Below are 6,000 nucleotides of genomic sequence, written 5' to 3' on the forward strand. Positions count from 1 at the left end.
TATGATTGGGATTCTTAAATGGCAGTGGCTGAAATGGCTAATAAAAGCCTGCTAATGACACAGAATCAAATCACCAAACAAACCCATCTCAAAATCCAGTTTCTCTCGAAGGGAAGGGCATGAACTTTATGGTTGGCACTGTCTCTTAATGTAGGACCTTAGGCAAGTTACTTAATCTCTCTCAAGTTTGCTATGTATAAAACTAAGGATAACTACCTAGCAAGGCTGTAGTGACAATTAAGCCAAACGCAGGACACATGTAACAGGTGCTTCACTAAATCGAAGCCTTCCACCTCCCAGCCCTTCAAATATATGCAAAATACAATCTTTGCCCACTACCCCTCACCTACTCTTCATCTCATTCTCTTCCTCTCTCTCTCTCTCTGCCAAAGTTCTTATTTATAATCTAGCAGAGGGTATATAAACAGGAAATGATTTGCATTTATTTTTAAAAACCAGTGTAAAACAATGTAGTATACCCCTGGCTACTTAAGTGCTGACAAACTCGACATTCCTAAAAACAGCAAACACATATTGAGTGATCATTCATGCCAGGCATGGTGCTAGGCATGGAGTATTCACTAGTAAGTGAAACATCTTCCCTCCCTGGTGGAGTTCAGTTTAGTGAACTGAATGGTGAAGAAGCAATGAATATATAACTGAAAAATATGTTCAGTGCCCATAAAGAAATGATCAGGTGCAATGATGGAGATTAATGAAAGGGCAGGTGGGATACTTAGTTTAGGAAGGATGGCCTTTCTGAGGTGACATTTAAACTGAAACCTGAAAGATGAGAAGCTAGATGTGTAAAGAATAACAGCAAGTGTCTTCAAGACAGTGGAATCAGCATGTCCAGCGAGGCAGTCAGGAGCTAGAAGTGTTTGAGGAGGAGTTCTGGCAGTGTCAGCAAGATGGAGGGGCTGCCATGAGGTAAAAATCCAGTTTCTTACCATGGCCTCAATGTCCCACCTAAACTGCCCCTGTCCCCCCCCCGCACTCCCCCACATATCCTCCCCAGGTGTCCACATCACCTAGTCTTTCTGTCCTTTATGTGCTGGTCTCACTCCCACCTCAAGAATGAGAGGTTTGCTGCATTTGCTGTTCTTCTGTCTAGAACGCTCTGCCTGGATGACTCTCATAGCTTCTGGCCCCCGTGGTCAGTCAGGCCTCAGATCAAGTGTCATCTCTGGAGAGAGATCGCTAATTACCACCCCTCACCCAGCATAAACTTTTGGTGGTTTTTTCCTCTTCCCATCCCTCACCACTATCAAACGTTATTTCGATGATTTTTTGAAGTTTGTTTTTTTGTTTGTTTGTTTTATACTTTCCCCTAAAATAGAAGTCCCATGAGTTTATATTTCTTATTGCTATAACCTAGAACCATATGTAGACTATAAATGAAACTCAAATAGTACTTGTTGAATTTACAATGAATGAAATAAAGCTTAAAGAGGTAAGGCGAGGTATTAGAAAAGAACTAACCAAATTGTGTGAGAGTAAGGACTTCCTGGAAGAGGTATGTTTTCAGTTATTAAAATCAAAGGGGCAAGAGAGCAAAGGTGGCGTGCAGGTAACAAACAAGAATTGTGGAAATCACTCGTTCATCCCCGTCCTTTTTCACTAGATTAGGAACACCTTTAGCACTGGACTGAGAAGGCGATGGCACCGCACTTCAATACTCTCATTTGGATAATCCCATGGATGGAGGAACCTGGTGGGCTGCAGTCCATGGTGTAGCAAAGATTCGGACATGACTGAGCAACTGAATTGAACTGAACTGAGTGCTTCCTTGGTGGTTCAGATGGTAAAGAATCCGCCTGTAATGCAAGAGACCTGGGTTTGATTTCTGGGTTGGAAGATCCCTTGGAGGAGGGCATGGCAACAAACTCCAGTAATGCATCACTAGCTGCATTTCAGCGCCATAGGCTTAAATGATATTTTGCATGCATGTGTGCCTGCTAAATCATCACTTAGCAGACATCTGAGACTCTTTGGTACCCCATGGGCTATTGCCCATCACGCTCCCTTGCCCATAGGGTTTTGCCAGAAAGAATACAGGAGTGGGAAGCCCATCCCCATCTCTTTCCTCTGCTTCAAGCCCTGACAGTCTCTTTCCTTTACTTCACGTCCACACACACACACACAGACACACACACACACACACACAGACACACACAAAGAGAAAGTGCGGTGTATTAGATTTTAAGGCCCCTATAACATATTGCCATGAACTGGGTAGCTTAAAACAATGGATATTTACTGTCTCACAGTTTTGGAGCCTCTACATTTGATATCAAGTTGTTGACACGAGTTTGTTTCCCCTGAAATCTGTAGAGAAATCCTCACTTGCCTCTTCCTCAGTATTGGTGGCTGGCCAGCAGTCTTTGGTGTTCCTCGGCTTGCAGGTGCACGACACCAATCTTTGCCTTTGCCATCAAACAGCCTTCTCCCCGTGTGTCTCTTCCTCCATTTGGCTGACTTCTTAGAAGGACACTAGTTATTGGATTAGGGGTCCACCTACTCCAGTATGGCCTCATTTGAACTTAATTATATCGGCAATGATCCTATTTCCAAATAAGTTCATATTGTTGAGTACTTGAGGTGAGGAATTCAACATATCTTTTGAGGAGTGGGAGAATATTCAACCAACAACAGATGCTAACCATGAGGAGAGCATCTCACAGAAACCAAAGACATTGCCTTGATTCCAGAATTTATTCCAAGATGGAGTCCTACTATAGTGGGGGTAGAAGAACAAAGAAACTTTTTAAGTGTGTTTATCCAACTACTATTTGGTTTGCTTATGGACTAACTGGCTTTGATTGACCGGTGTATGCTATCATGAGTTAATGATATTAAAGAAACTGAATGCCTTCATATAAAGGCTGAATGGCCCTGGATACAGCATAGCAGCCCTATTCTTTCTCATAGTTTCCCCCAGCTATCCTGTTTGGAGGGAAATGATGGTGTATAATTTTGATGAGCAAATGGGAGAAGTGATTGTTGTGATGAGGCTGTCACTCTTTGCCAGAGAACTGTCTTTGATGTCTAAAGTATTACTTGGGACCTAGATGAAAGAGTCATAAAATAACAAGCCTAACCAAGGGGATGCAGCTAGCATTTAGGAAATGCACCCATTTTTCTATATCTCCTCTTTTCCTTTGATCAAACGTGTACATATTATTAGTAAAAAGTAATACAAATTTTAAAAAGACATGAAGAGGGAATGGTAAAATGAACCCTGCCATAGTCCAAAAGAAAAAAAATCACAGCAATTTCACATCAGGCCCTTTGTTGAGATCCTATACAAGAACAGCAGTATGATTGGGATTCTTAAATGGCAGTGGCTGAAATGGCTAATAAAAGCCTGCTAATGACACAGAATCAAATCACCAAACAAACCCATCTCAAAATCCAGTTTCTCTCGAAGGGAAGGGCATGAACTTTATGGTTGGCACTGTCTCTTAATGTAGGACCTTAGGCAAGTTACTTAATCTCTCAAGTTTGCTATGTATGAAACTAAGGAAAACTACCTCGCAAGGCTGTAGTGACAATTAAGCCAAACGCAGGACACATGTAAAAGGTGCTTCACTAAATCGAAGCCTTCCACCTCCCAGCCCTGCAAATATATGCAAAATACAATCTTTGCCCACTACCCCTCACCTACTCTTCATCTCATTCTCTTCCTCTCTCTCTCTCTCTCTCTCTGCCAAAGTTCTTATTTATAATCTAGCAGAGGGTATATAAACAGGAAATGATTTGCATTATTTTTTAAAAACCAGTGTAAAACAATGTAGTATACCCCTGGCTACTTAAGTGCTGACAAACTCGACATTCCTAAAAACAGCAAACACATATTGAGTGATCATTCATGCCAGGCATGGTGCTAGGCATGGAGTATTCAGTAGTAAGTGAAACATCTTCCCTCCCTGGTGGAGTCAGTTTAGTGAACTGAATGGTGAAGAAGCAATGAATATATAATTGAAAAATATGTTCAGTGCCCATAAAGAAATGATCAGGTGCAATGATGGAGACTAATGAAAGGGCAGGTGGGATACTTAGTTTAGGAAGGATGGCCTTTCTGAGGTGACATTTAAACTGAAACCTGAAAGATGAGAAGCTAGATGTGTAAAGAACAAGAGCAAGTGTCTTCAAGACAGTGGAATCAGCATGTCCAGCGAGGCAGTCAGGAGCTAGAAGTGTTTGAGGAGGAGTTCTGGCAGTGTCAGCAAGATGGAAGGGCTGCCATGAGGTAAAAATCCAGTTTCTTACCATGGCCTCAAAGTCCCACCTAAACTGCCCCTGTCCCCCCCCCCCGCCCCCCCACATATACTCCCCAGGTGTCCACATCACCTAGTCTTTCTGTCCTTTATGTGCTGGTCTCACTCCCACCTCAAGAATGAGAGGTTTGCTGCATTTGCTGTTCTTCTGTCTAGAACGCTCTGCCTGGATGATTCTCATAGCTTCTGGCCCCAGTGGTCAGTAAGGCCTCAGATCAAGTGTCATCTCTGGAGAGAGATCGCTAATTACCACCCCTCACCCAACATTAACTTTTGGTGGTTTTTTCCTCTTCCCATCCCTCACCACTATCAAACGTTATTTCGTTGATTGTTTGAAGTTTGTTTTTTTTTGTTTGTTTGTTTTATACTCTCCCCTAAAATAGAAGTCCCATGAGTTTATATTTCTTATTGCTATAACCTAGAAGCATATCTAGAATATAAATGAAACTCAAATAGTACTTGTTGAATTTACAATGAATGAAATAAAGCTTAAAGAGGTAAGGCGAGGTATTAGAAAAGAACTAACCAAATTGTGTGAGAGTAAGGACTTCCTGGAAGAGGTATGTTTTCAGTTATTAAAATCAAAGGGGCAAGAGAGCGAAGGTGGCGTGCAGGTAACAAACAAGAATTGTGGAAATCACTCGTTCATCCCCGTCCTTTTTCACTAGATTAGGAACACCTTTAGCACTGGACGGAGAAGGTGATGGCACCCCACTCCAATACTCTCATCTGGAAAATCCCATGGACGGAGGAACCTGGTGGGCTGCATTGCATGGGGTTGCTAAGAGTCGGACAGGGCTGAGCGAGTTCACTTTCAGTTTCATGCATTGGAGAAGGAAATGGCAACCCACTCCAGTGTTCTTGCCTGGAGAATCCCAGGGACCGGGGAGCCTGGTGACCTGCCATCTATGGGGTGGCACAGAGTCGGACTCAACTGAAGCGATTTAGCAGCAGTGGCAGTTAGCGCTGAAGCCGCGTTTTACTAATCTTTCACCAGCGCCTGTCCCGGGACCTGGCACACAGATAGGGTTTTACACAATGACTGACTGTGAGGTGCGCAGAAGGGTCTATTAACTCGGCTGCGGTGCAGTTTGTGGCTGGCCACTAAGCCTGGCAGCACCCGTGCGAGGGAGCAGACGGCTTTGCGGAAGACGACCTCGGCGGGTGGGGGTGGGGGGTGGGGTGGGAAGCGCCCGCCGCGCCTGCGCGTTATGGCGGGGAGCCGGCAGCGTCGGCGCGCGCCTGCGCAGTGCGGTCTTTCCCGCCTCCGACAAGATGGCGGCGGCCGAGTAGCGCGGGGGCGGTTTGTGGCCGCAGGAAGCCCGGCCGCTGCAGCGGGCCGAGGCGGGATGCTGTTCCCAGGGAGCGCCGTTGGCCACCGGTGAGGAAGGTCAAGCACAGAGCTGCCTTCCCGAGCCCCCCGGCGCCCCCTACGTACACCCCCGTCTGCTCGAGTGCGGTCGCCGCTTTGCCTACTTCGCTACCGCCCTGTGCTGTCGGGTCCGGAGCTCCGGCGGCGGCAGGGGCTGTGTCCGGCAGGAGAGGAAGCGCCCGGGCTGCGTCCGTGCTTCTGTCCGCGGGGCGAGCGTCTGGCAGGTGGGTGAAGCTGCAAGCTTCGGTGTCTCCTCTTGGGGCAAAGCTTTCTCGGCTTTGCCCCGCCGTGGCTCAGACCCTGGTGGTGTTCAGCCGGAGTCCACCGCTGCTTTGTCTCCACGTCCCG

This window comes from Muntiacus reevesi, unplaced genomic scaffold (genome assembly GCF_963930625.1).
Source record: "Muntiacus reevesi unplaced genomic scaffold, mMunRee1.1 SCAFFOLD_50, whole genome shotgun sequence".
NCBI lineage: Eukaryota > Metazoa > Chordata > Mammalia > Artiodactyla > Cervidae > Muntiacus > Muntiacus reevesi.